We start from the raw sequence: 12,981 nt of genomic DNA, 5'->3' as shown, positions 1-12,981 counted from the left end.
TATTATGTCTATGAAATTTTGTTTGGTTTTTGTTTCAAAATTTGATAGTAAAAATGTAAAATAAAAAACTTTGTCTCTCCTAATTGTATTTATAAACTAATTTCTAATATGAAATAAGAGATAAGAGATAGATTTATTATGAAATACCAGGGATCTAAACCGAAACGAATATCGGTTCAGGTTCGGATAAAAATAACGGTTCAAGGTTCAGGTTCGGTTTTTAAATAATAAAAATATCGGTTCGGTTCGAACTTCTAAAAACCGGTTTGAACACTTTTGTATTTAAACCTACATTCAAATTATGTATAGGGAAGAATATATTTATTTATTTAATAATTAAAATAAAAAACACATACATAAAACCTTTTATTAATTGCACATTAAAAAATAATATTTAATTTATAAATATAACAAATAAATATAAATGATTAATTTTAATATGAACAGTTACTTAAAAATTTTTTATTAAGCCGCACAATTAATATATTTTCAAAATTATGACCGACACTTATCAATCAAATGTGATTGATGATAATCTTTAAAACAATTCGAATATTAAAATTTTTGCAATATACTACTAATAACTTACACATTATTTTATAAGCATAAAATTATGAGACTCGAACCGGTTCAGAGGCATTTTAACGGTTCGGTTCAGGTTCGGCTAGAAATTTTTTTAGCGGTTTAGATTCGATAAAATACCGGTTTTTAGCGGTTTAATGGTTCGGTTTAGATCCCTGTGAAATGTCTATGTTAAGTTCTAGGATAGTTTTGATGCAAAAATTAGATACCTAAACATCATTTAAAATAATATTATAATAGATATACAGCTTATTTTATGTTCAAAATGGAGAAAAAAAATATGATTGCAATGGCTATCCTTATGCAATATAAATAGACTAAGAAAATTTATGATGAAATGCCCCACTAAAATAAGTACTTTTAAATTATATTAAGTTAATAAAATAATTTTCTTAATGTAAGTAGAGCCCCTGCAAAGTGATCTTTTCCCGGCCCCAGCCCATATTTTAATAAATTTAGTGCCCAAGCACAAATTTTAATAAATTTAGTGCCCAAGCACAAATTTTTTGTTCCAGCTCGACCCGAGCCCGACTAATAAAAATGAAATTTTTTACTCTGTTTATTATATAAGTTGGAATTTTTTCCATGCTTCAGATTTTTCATTTGTAATTTCTTTGATATGAAATAGAGTTCCAATTTTTTAAGAAATTATTTTAAAATTTGGATCCATTCTTTAAATAATATTATAAATATAAAAAATTGAATAAATCTATGATAAAACAAAAATTATCAAATGAAAATATTTCATAACTGTTATAACAGATTTATTCTAAATTTTATGTTGCCTAAGAATATATATATTTTATTTAACCCGATAGAATATGCTGCATCTAAGTCTAAGTAATACGTTTATATAAAAATCCAGGAAATTGTTAATTTAGGAAATAATTATGCAAATTAATAATTGAAATGTCAGATGAAATTCTAATATTTAATCCTCGGGTTAGGGTTAGCTCTAAATGTAAGTTATCCAAAAAATAATATAATAAATTTAAAGTTTGGGGTATGTTTAAAAGGAAGGGAAAAATTATCTGCTGATCGTAGGTTTTCACCTTGAAACATCGAAAACAATCAGTTGCATTTTTTGACTATCGCACTCTGATCTAATATCCACAGTATGAAGAAATTTAAATTCTTGTCAACCCTGTGAATAAATTTAAAGTCAATATGCAATTATATTTTTGATAACTTGTCGATCGCATCACATCTTCTAGTTTGTAGAAAGTTAATCATGGTTTTACATCGACAACAAATCTCCATCATAGACGAGGAGCCGAACCCAATTTTTTCATAAAATAAAAACTTGGTTAATACAAATTAAATAATTTCATCTTTATATTTGTTTACAATTAAATTAAAAATATTATAAATTACTTATTTATAGAAATGGTCATTAAATCATTGCATTATAAAATATATAAAACTTTTCCTTTTATAACAATTTTAAATCATCATTTGAATAATATAATAACAAAATAAAATTAAGAGTTAAAAAATTAACATAGTTGTTAAAAGATACTTTTCAATGGATCTAGATACGATATAGATGTATCGTCTAAAAATGTATACAGGTATAATTCTTTATATACTAATATGCAGGGTTCGAACGGATAATCTTATTATGAGAGCACAAAATTAGTGTTGTTAAAAAGTCGAGTTCTTACGACTTGCGAGTCGTAGTCGTAAGAAACGGCTCCGACTCAAGCCGAATGAGCCGACTCACTTAGTCGGCTCGCTTATTCGGCTCGTTGGGTCTGCTCAATTTTTTTGTTTTTTTTATAAAATCTGGTAAATTGCTAAATTTTGGGAAAATGATTAATGTGAACAAAATTATAATAAGAATATGTTGTTTAAGTTTTTCGTATTTTTTTGGCATAAATGGGTTAAAATAAGTATTGCTAAGGCTAACATGTTTAAATAAAATTTTAGTGAAGATGTACCATATATAAGTGACAATTGTCATAATCGTTGTTTTTAAAGTATTTCAAATTTTTTTGACGTAAATGGACTAAAATAAGCATTGCTAACATGTTTAAATAAAATTTAAGTGAAGATGACCCTAGATAAGTGACAATTGTACGTCATAATAAGCTCAATTGCCCTTTATCGCTATATGAAACAGCAGAGCTACGCTTGGACTCCCATCTAATTGGGTTAAGAAATTTGGGGGTAGCCTATGAAATGAGCCCATCCACAATTTTTTGGCAGGCTGCAGTTACCTGTGCGCGCAAGAGGCGAAACCACTTGCTTGAACGCCTACGGGAGATAAGAAGAGAGAGAAAAGCCCGTACCCGATTAAGTAAAATGTATATTATAGGGAGATGTATTGGTAAATTTTAAGTTTATGGTCTATATTGAATTTGTTTATTAACTCAACTTTGCTTTTTGTAAAATATTGAGATATAATGTTCATAGAATCTGTAAATAAATATGATTAAAATAAAATAATATTTACCGTTCTTCCATTTCAAATTTTCCACCGGATGAACCAAACCCAAAAATCTAAAGTGACAATCATAATCGTTGTTTTTAAAGTTTTCCGAATTTTTTTGACGTAAATAAGCTAAAATAAGCATTATTAACATGTTTAAATAAAATTTTAGTGAAGATGTACCACAGATAAGTGACAATTGTCATAATCGTTGTTTTTAAAGTTTTTCGAATTTTTTTGACGTAAATAGGCTAAAATAAGCATTGCTAACATGTTTAAATAAAATTTTAGTGAAGAAGTACCACAGATAAGTGACAATTGTCATTATCGTTGTTTTTAAAGTTTTTCGATTTTTATTGACGTAAATGGGCTAAAATAAGCATTGCTAACATGTTTAAATAAAATTTTAGTGAAGATGTACCACAGATAAGTGACAATTGTCACAATCGTTTTTAAAGTTTTTCGATTTTTTTTGACGTAAATGGGCTAAAATAAGCATTGCTAACATGTTTAAATAAAATTTTAGTGAAGATGTACTCTAGATACGGTGTTTTTTAAATATCTATTTAATGTATAATATAAATTTGAAATCTAATGGGGCGAAAACAAGGAATCGAACCCGAACCTTGAGGAAAAAACCCGCTAACCAAACCTGGGTAAAAATTTTGCCGGGTTCGCATCCCTGGGCGATAATGTTTTTGCCGCAAAGATTTAATGTCATTTGATTCTATAAACAATAAAGGAATAACTGATTTTCTAAAGTTTTAAAATTTAAATAAAATGATTATTAAAAAATTAATTGTCTAAGAAATATAAGATAATTATTTCTCGTCAGAATAGAAAATACATAAATGTAAATTGGAGACAGGAAATAGTTGAAAAAATGAATTAAACCATATAAACAATGTGTTAGAAAAGAGCGCCCAAAAAGATCATAAAAAAATGTAATTCATTGTTTTATAAATTAAATTCATTAAAAATTTCGTGTCACCGTCGCCGACAATTTAGTAGGCGGTGGCAAAATCCACACGCAGCAGAACGCCGATGAAAAAATTATAAATCGCCGAGGTAGATGCGACATCGGCGCACAGGTCTAGATATTATATTAGAAGTAGATTCATCTAATGAAGGTATAGATAGGAAAAGCCGTTTAAATTAAAATTAGTTATTTTAATCAGTTGTTAAAGTAGCGGGCTATCTTTTTAGTAGTGGTAGGTATTAGCATAAAAAATACTACCACTGATAATTTATATTAAAATAAAGGATATTAATATAATAGAAAATCCTACTTTTATGTATATTATATTATGCAATTTCATTATAAGCAAAAAATAAAACAAATTTATTTCTAAATTTTTTATATAAAAAGTAACCTAAAATAAAAAAAATTAATTTTATTTAGTCTGTCTTCCCTATTGTTTTAAATAATTAAAATTTTCTAATGCGTTTTAAAAATAAGAATTTAAAAATGATTATATTTTATTAATTTAAATATCGTTTGGTATTACAGTTAAGGTAAACCAAACGATTAATTTATAATTTAGCTATTGCAATTATATTGTCTGCCAAAAACATTAAATATAATTTTAAAAAATAATTATCAAAAATGAGAAGAAAAAATAGATAAATGCTCAAAAAAAAAAGATTAAAAATGACGAGATTGAAAAGGTTAAAAATGTATGTAAAAGATTAAAATGAATAAATCATAAAAAGAATATTGTATCTCTATGTATGATGAAAAAAAACGTAAATTGTTAAAAGACCTAAATTTATTAGTGTTGTTAAACGGCTTGTTTTGAGCCGATTTTTAAAAACGGCTAATTCTATATTTCATGCAGAAAAATATTACGCAAGCCTGAAGATTTTGCTCATAGAAGGAACATAGGTCTAGGCATATATTATCGAAATCTTGAGACTTAGACAATATTTTTCTAGCTAAAATATTGAGTTAGCCGTTTTAAAAAAATCAACTCAAAATGAGCCGTTTATCAACACTAAAATTTATTAATTGAAGAAAAATAAATTTAGAGAAGATATAGTAAGAAAAATAAAAGTAAAGAAAATCGCAAAAAGTTAGAAATAAATTGAGAAAAGATACAGTAAGAAAAAAAACGAAAAGAAATAGCAAAAATTTAGAAATAAATTAAAAAGGAATAACTAAAATAAATAAAAGAAAAATTGATAAAAAATTACGATTTTCTTTTTTGAACGGGAAACCCTGTATCTAGAGTATATCTTCACTAAAATTTTATTTAAACATGTTAGCTATGCTTATTTTAAACCATTTAGGTCAAAAAAATTCGAAAAACTTTAAAAAACAACGATTATGACAATTGTCATTTATCTAGGGTACATCTTCACTTAAATTTTATTTAAACATGTTAGCAATGCTTATTTTAGCTCATTTACGTCAAAAAAAATCGAAAAACTTTAAAAACAACGATTATGACAATTGTCACTTATCTGTGGTATTCACTAAAATTTTATTAAACATGTTAGCAATGCTTATTTTAGCCCATTTACGTCAAAAAAATTCGAAAAACTTTAAAAACAACGATTATGATAATTGTCACTTATCTAGGGTACATCTTCACTTAAATTTTATTTAAACATGTTAGCAATGCTTATTTTAGCCCATTTACGTCAAAAAAATTTGAAAAACTTTAAAAACAACGATTATGACAATTGTCACTTATCTGTGGTATTCACTAAAATTTTATTTAAACATGTTAGCAATGCTTATTTTAGCCCATTTACGTCAAAAATTTGAAAAACTTTAAAAACAACGATTATGACAATTGTCACTTATCTAGGGGGTGCATCTTCACTTAAATTTTATTTAAACATGTTAGCAATGCTTATTTTAGCCCATTTACGTCAAAAAAAATTGAAAAACTTTAAAAACAACGATTATGACAATTGTCACTTATCTGTGGTATTCACTAAAATTTTATTTAAACATGTTAGCAATGCTTATTTTAGCCCATTTACGTCAAAAAAATTCGAAAAACTTCAAAAACAACAATTATGACAATTGTCACTTATCTAGGGTACATCTTCACTTAAATTTTATTTAAACATGTTAGCAATGCTTATTTTAGCCCATTTACATCAAAAAAAATCGAAAAACTTTAAAAACAACGATTATGACAATTGTCACTTATCTGTGGTATTCACTAAAATTTTATTAAACATGTTAGCAATGCTTATTTTAGCCCATTTACGTCAAAAAAATTCGAAAAACTTTAAAAACAACGATTATGACAATTGTTACTTTTCTAGGGTACATCTTCACTGAAGTTTTATTTAGACATGTTAGCAGTACTTATTTTAGCCTATTTAAGTCAAAAAAATTTAAAAAACTTTAAAAATAACTATTATGACAATTGTCATTTATCTAGGGTACATCTACATTAAATTTTACCTGTTAAAGAAACATATTTTTGCCCATTAGCGTCACAAAAAAATCTTATATGTTCAAAAATACCTACCTATTATGATAATTATCATTTTTCGGGAACATCTTCATTGATTATAATATAATATCTTTACAATATAAATTATATTATAACCCTTTTGTGTCCAAAAATTTCAAAAATATTAAAAAATAACGCATATGACAATTGTCGCATTAAAAAAAAGTTTGACATAAATATTAATAAAAAAATAATTTAGAAAAACCACCTCTTTTAATATACTTAAAATATAGATATATTTATAAAAAAAATTATTTAGAAAAAGAAAAACCAGCTCTTTTATATATTTTTAAAATATAGATATATTTATAAAAAAATTATTTAGAAAAACCACCTCTTATAATAAAATAAACTTAAAATATAGATATATTTATAAAAATAATATAAAAAAACTATAGAAGATTTGACCTAAAAGATTATTTATTTATGATAAAATTAACAAAAGTATTTCTTAAAAAAGATTTAAAAATTTATAAAAAAATCAACAAAATATGTTTCAAAAATATTTTTGTATTTCAAAAATTATTTTTTGCTTAAAATTTTTAGCTCGAAAATATGAATTTTTTTTTATTTAAAAAAATCAAATAAATAAATCCATTTTTATTATAAGATCAAAACATATTTGAAATAAAATTTAAAAAAATTTTTTGTTTGATAATAATAAAATATTAACATTAAATATAAATAAAATAAATTATTTCACTAAAAATAAATAAATAAAATTCTACAGTATTATTTAAAATATCTCAATAACATAAAAATAAATTTTGGCTCTAAATTTAAATTAAACTCAAGCTAACCTCTGAGTCAACGAAGTGAGCCGACTAAGCGAGCCGACTAAGTGAGCCGACTAAGTGAGCCGACTAAGCAAGCCGACTATGCGAGCCGACTAAGCGAGTCGTTTTATCGACTAGAAACTAGGCTCGAGTCGTAGCTAAGTCGACTCGGCTTAGCCGTTTAACAACACTACACAAAATACGCAAACATTTTTATATTTTGTTTTAATTAAATTCGAACATAAAAAAATAGTTTAAAATAATGTCAATATTCTATTTTTATTGTTCTTTCAAACAAATTCTCATAAAATAAGCGTTTATTTATTAAAAAAATTTTTTACATAATTTATAATCCATTAAAAGTCAGTGGAACTATAAAATATTTTAAATAAATTTGTTTACATAAAATAATTTTGATTGGTATTGCTTTTAATAATTAATGGGCGTCATGGCTAAGCAAGGATTTATATATTCCTTTACATAATATAAATATCCTTATTTGAACTGATTTCTATAGATTTAAAAGAAAAATAAATAAAATATTTAATGAATATATATATTTATTATAAGTTTGAATAGTTTATATTTTAATATTTTTTTAATATATATATTTATTTAAATTATATGCTAATGATATAAAAAAAATGAATTTTGCATAATTATATATAAAATAAAAAATGATTAAATAAAAGTATATCAAAATATATCTTATAAAGTATCTAAGATTATATACGGATACCTTTAAAATAGTATCTATACTGATACCGATACTTTCCATAAAGGTATATATAAATACCGATACCACATTTTTTTATCTAGATACTTAAACAGCCCTGATAAACAAAAAATTCGGTAAGGTTAAAAAGGTATCTTTTTTATAAATATTCTTTTGTAATTTATTTAGATTTTATATATACAATATGTCTTATTCTCGGTGCAATTTGATGATGTAATTGTTAATTGTAGTATTATACATAATTTACAGAGTTGCTAAGTAGCGGTGCTACAGGAGTTAGCTCCTGGAACGCCGCTACACTTTTTCAAAAACACCTAGAGCGGGCGCAAGTCCCTTTTAGGGCTGGAGTGGAGGAACGCCGCTCAACCGCTCTTATAAATTAAATTATTTTTTAAATATTAATAAATCTTTATTTGTTAATTAATATGAAATTTTATTTAAATTTATGTAATATTAAATTGAACCGAGCTCTATATGGTTTTTCATCTATCAGTTAAAATATTATAAATCAAGTTTTTCTTTCTTTTATTTTGAAAATTTCTTGAAAAATCTTGTAAATCATATTAATATTCATTTTATATGATAAAAAATAGTTTTTGAAATTATGGATCCAGACATCATAGAAGAAGAAATTTAACTAAAAAATAGATTATTTCTTTAAATAACGATATTGCAGATTTTCACATGTTTATAATGATAAAATATCATTTCGGCTATATCCAACCTCCATTCAAATTAAATTGAGGTATGGATAAAAAATGCCCAAAATGTGAAACTAAAATACAAATTAATAAACTTTAAAAAAAAAAAATTCCTGATGCAAAAAATACCTACTAGTTCACGGGAACCCTGAAATGATTAGAAAGATTTTTTGTTTCCATAAAATTGATGATCAGGAACATAATATATTGGACAAATATTTTTTAAATATGATATCAAAATTACTATTTTTGATAAATTTCCTGAATTAAAAAATATTTTTATAAAACAATATCCCACTTCCCTCTAGTGCGCCTGTTTGAGTTCCTGTTAGTATTGCTAAACAGGTTTTAGGAGAGAGTCGTGGATGTTTCTTATAGATTCAAATTTAGAAAAATTTATTACTTTTAAACGCTAATAAAAGATTATAAATATTTTGATATATCATTTAATATAAATAAAACTTTTTAATAAAAAATATGATTTTGTTTCGTGTACTTTCTAAAAAAATGAAAATCAAAGGAGCGACTATGGAGTGGCACTCCATTACTTGGAACGAGAGCTAACTTTTTTTAAAATAATTTGGTAACGGGAGCTAGCTCCAGCTACTTTTAAAAAAGAGCGTTAATGACAATTTATAATACACGAAAATTTGTGAATCTTCATCTATAAAGCACCATTGGCTTTGCTTTAGTGGCCACTGATCCTATCGACTTGTGCACATCTTTACTCGCGTTTCGTTTTATGTCATTAATTTTTGATGTGATCATCCCTATTTATATTGGAGAGGACAAAATAATCATTTCATAAGAAACCCCATGTTAGGAATTCACCCCTCTTCCCAAAGGAACATGATAGAACCATCAGATCGTTTACCATCGGAATTGTAGGGACGTGGACTCGAGAGTTGACTAGATGCCAGCAGATTTCAAAGCCCTGGATATAGTATTGCATTTTGAATGTCTTAATGAACATACTTCTACAACGCTTGCAATGCAAAGAGTGATGGCCTTTGGAGTTGACCGATGATTCACAGAGAATACAATGTATCACCAGAGTTGGGTAGTACCGTGAATACTTGTATCTAAGATACAAGATCCTTTTGTATCTTTTACTTAGTATCTTTTTGATATTTTTAATAAGATTCTAGTATCTGTATCTAAGATCCTTTATTCTGAATAAAATCTTTTTCACTTTTTTGACAAAAGATGCAGATTCAGATTCTTTTTAATATTTATGTTTAAAATTTTACATATTACAGCATATATCATATTTTCTTGGGAAAATTTTGATTAATTTCCTATTTTTTTTTCACCATATTTTAAATATATTGACAACCAAAATTAGCTGGAAAATTTACAACTCATATTAAGATAAAAAGATATAAAATAACAACACCAAAGCGATATAAGCTTAGATTATATTTTATATATAAACTAGTAGATATCCCCTTAAAAATGACAGGGAATGAGAATTTTATTCGTTCTTTTATGATAGATGTTACCTTTTATTTAAAAATTATATACAATTTATATTCTTTTTATCCCAAAAAACACGTGAATTCGTAATAAGATAAACTGGGAAAGCTCGGACAAACTACTTATTAGAGAATCATGACAAAATCTGGTCTGTGCTAATATTTTTATAAGAAATAACAAATCTTACCATGTTTTAATGGAGATAACCCCAAAAATTAAGTTATGGATTAAAATTGCGTCCACTGCAACAATTCTAACAAAATTGATTTTTTATAATGCTGAATGATTAATGTTTGCATCATTATTTGTTATCCCTGAGTAAAAATAAATATTTCTTATACTTTTTTGTACTATGATCAATTAAAATTATATCTAGAAAATAAATTGTTGTGTATTATATTGGTTTATTTTTTTTTTCAAATTAGTGTATGTCTTGCCTTCCGAAATTATTTATCAAAGAATTTGAAAAGGGCTATAAAGTAACAAAAAATTCTATATATTAAAATTACAAAAATGTCATTCAATATTAATGAAACTTAATTGCAATTTATTTATATATTTTTTAAGAAAATTATTTTTCTCGTCAATCCATATAAATTTAAGCTAATTTTTTTTAAAATGATGAGGATTAATTATTATTTTGTATATTTGTTAAAATCTAGAGCAAATCCTTTTAGACATTTTAATTTTTAATGAAAAAGCGACAAATTAAATCTGGGCGGTCGTCTGAAGTCTGATGAGGAAATAATTCATGCATAATTTCACCCCGTTTAGAGTTAGGTGAATGTAGTTATCTAAAAAAGAATCATTTAATAAATAATAATGCATTGAACCTTAAGAGGAGTCAATATTAGGTTAAACTTTCTAAAAATAGTGGGAATATCATCAGTAGCTAAAATAGATGTAATCTAAAATATAAAAAAGTATAAAAATATATAGATTACTAACTTTATTTTGCATTGTTATTAGATTTTGTTGGGCTTCACAATCCCTGGAACCAGTGGCGTAGCTACGGGGGGGGGGGGGGGGGGGGGGTTCGGGTTTGGACTCCTCCTAGAGCAAATTTTTTTTCGATTATACGTTCAAAAGACTTAAAAGTGACTTTATATCAAATAACTACCATTAATATTTATATTTTTCTGGTTTTGATGTTTGTGGAAGGATATTATATTACTATTGAAATTATTCTGGGTAGTATTATTATAAAGTCATTGAAAATAATTTACTAAATTATAATAACATATTATTCATGCATTTATTTATTATATATTGTCGAAGATGTGGTTATGATTTTTAAGATAAACCCGGCCGAAGGCAGGGCAAAGGGCCGAAGGCCCGTTAAAGGGGGTCTGGGGGCGAAGTCCCCAGGATTTTATATGTATGGACCCCCTCTAAGAATAATTCCTTGCTACGCCACTACCTGGAACGTTTACTTTATGACGGATAAATCAGCATCTGTACAATCATTAAGAAAGGTTAAGACAGGGCTTGTTATCTAAAATAAAAACAAAAGAATAATTTAAAAAATATTAATGCATTGAACCTGAGGAAGTCATTAGGTTAGTTGGAATATCATCAGAAACTAAAATAGATGTATTCTAAAATGTACGAAAGTATAGGCATTTTTAGTATATAGGTGACTAACTTTAGTTTATATTGTTGGTAGATTTTGTTGGGTATCACGTCATATGACCTATTAGAATTGAATTTACTTGACTATGAGTTGAATTTAGAATGAATAATTTGAAGAAAATATTTATTTTTTCAGACCAGCCTTCGGCCGGAGGCACTGTGGCCTGAGGAAGGAAAATAAAAGAGAAAATTAGGGAAATTAAAAGGTAAAGAGAAAGAAAAGGGAAGAGGGGAAAGGGAAATGAAATGATGAGAAAGGGGAAGATAAGAAGAGAAATTAAAAGGGAAAGGAAAGAAATGACAAAGAAAAAGGAATATGGAAAAAAAAGGGAAGTGGAAAGGGAAAGAAAAGGGGAAAAGAAAACGGTTTAAAAAAGGGGATAGGAAAAGAAAAGAAAGAGGGAAATGGAAAGAAAAGAGGAAAACGAAAGGATAAGAAAAAGAAAAGAGGGATAAGAAAAAGGGAAAGGAGAAACGTAAAGATAAAGGGAAAGAAATATGTAGAGGAAAAGTGGAAAGGGAAAGTAAAAAAGGAAAGTAATAAGAGTGTATTTAAGAGAGGAAAAGATTTTAAAAAAAAGGAATATAGAAAAGAAATTTAAAAAGGGAAGAGGGGAAAGGGAATAGGGTAAAAAAGAAAATGGTAAAGATAGGGGGGGGGGGAGAAAAAGAGAAAAGAATAAAGAATAAAGAGAAAGGAGAAGGAAAAGAAAAAGGGAAAGAACAGGGAATAGAAAAAGGTAGATGGGAGAAAAAATGCAGAGAAAGGTAAAATAAAAGGAATATATAGAAAAGAAAAGAAAAGAAAAGAAAAGAAAAGAAAAGAAAAGAAAAGAAAAGAAAAGAAAAGAAAAGAAAAGAAAAGAAAAGAAAAGAAAAGAAAAGAAAAGAAAAGAAAAGAAAAGAAAAGAAAAGAAAAGAAAAGAAAAGAAAAGAAAAGAAAAGAAAAGAAAAGAAAAGAAAAGAAAAGAAAAGAAAAGAAAAGAAAAGAAAAGAAAAGAAAAGAAAAGAAAAGAAAAGAAAAGAAAAGAAAAGAAAAGAAAAGAAAAGAAAAGAAAAGAAAAGAAAAGAAAAGAAAAGAAAAGAAAAGAAAAGAAAAGAAAAGAAAAGAAAAGAAAAGAAAAGAAAAGAAAAGAAAAGAAAAGAAAAGAAAAGAAAAGAAAAGAAAAGA

General features: G+C 26.1%; 1 protein-coding gene across 1 annotated transcript in view; it reads right to left on the bottom strand.

The window, feature by feature from the left end:
• Positions 1 to 1,807: 1,807 nt before the first annotated feature.
• LOC135926137 (uncharacterized) overlaps positions 1,808 to 12,981 on the bottom strand; it is a 38,120-nt gene continuing 26,946 nt past the window's right edge. The window contains exon 8 of the mRNA XM_065461848.1: positions 1,808 to 1,836. The gene's annotated coding sequence lies outside the window, so the exon portion shown is untranslated. The remainder of the gene's footprint in view (positions 1,837 to 12,981) is intronic.

This window comes from Gordionus sp. m RMFG-2023, chromosome 3 (genome assembly GCF_954871325.1).
Source record: "Gordionus sp. m RMFG-2023 chromosome 3, tfGorSpeb1-WG-v2, whole genome shotgun sequence".
NCBI lineage: Eukaryota > Metazoa > Nematomorpha > Gordioida > Chordodea > Parachordodidae > Gordionus > Gordionus sp. m RMFG-2023.
Note: the sequence above shows the minus strand (reverse complement) of the source record. Positions and strands in the feature narration are given on the sequence as shown.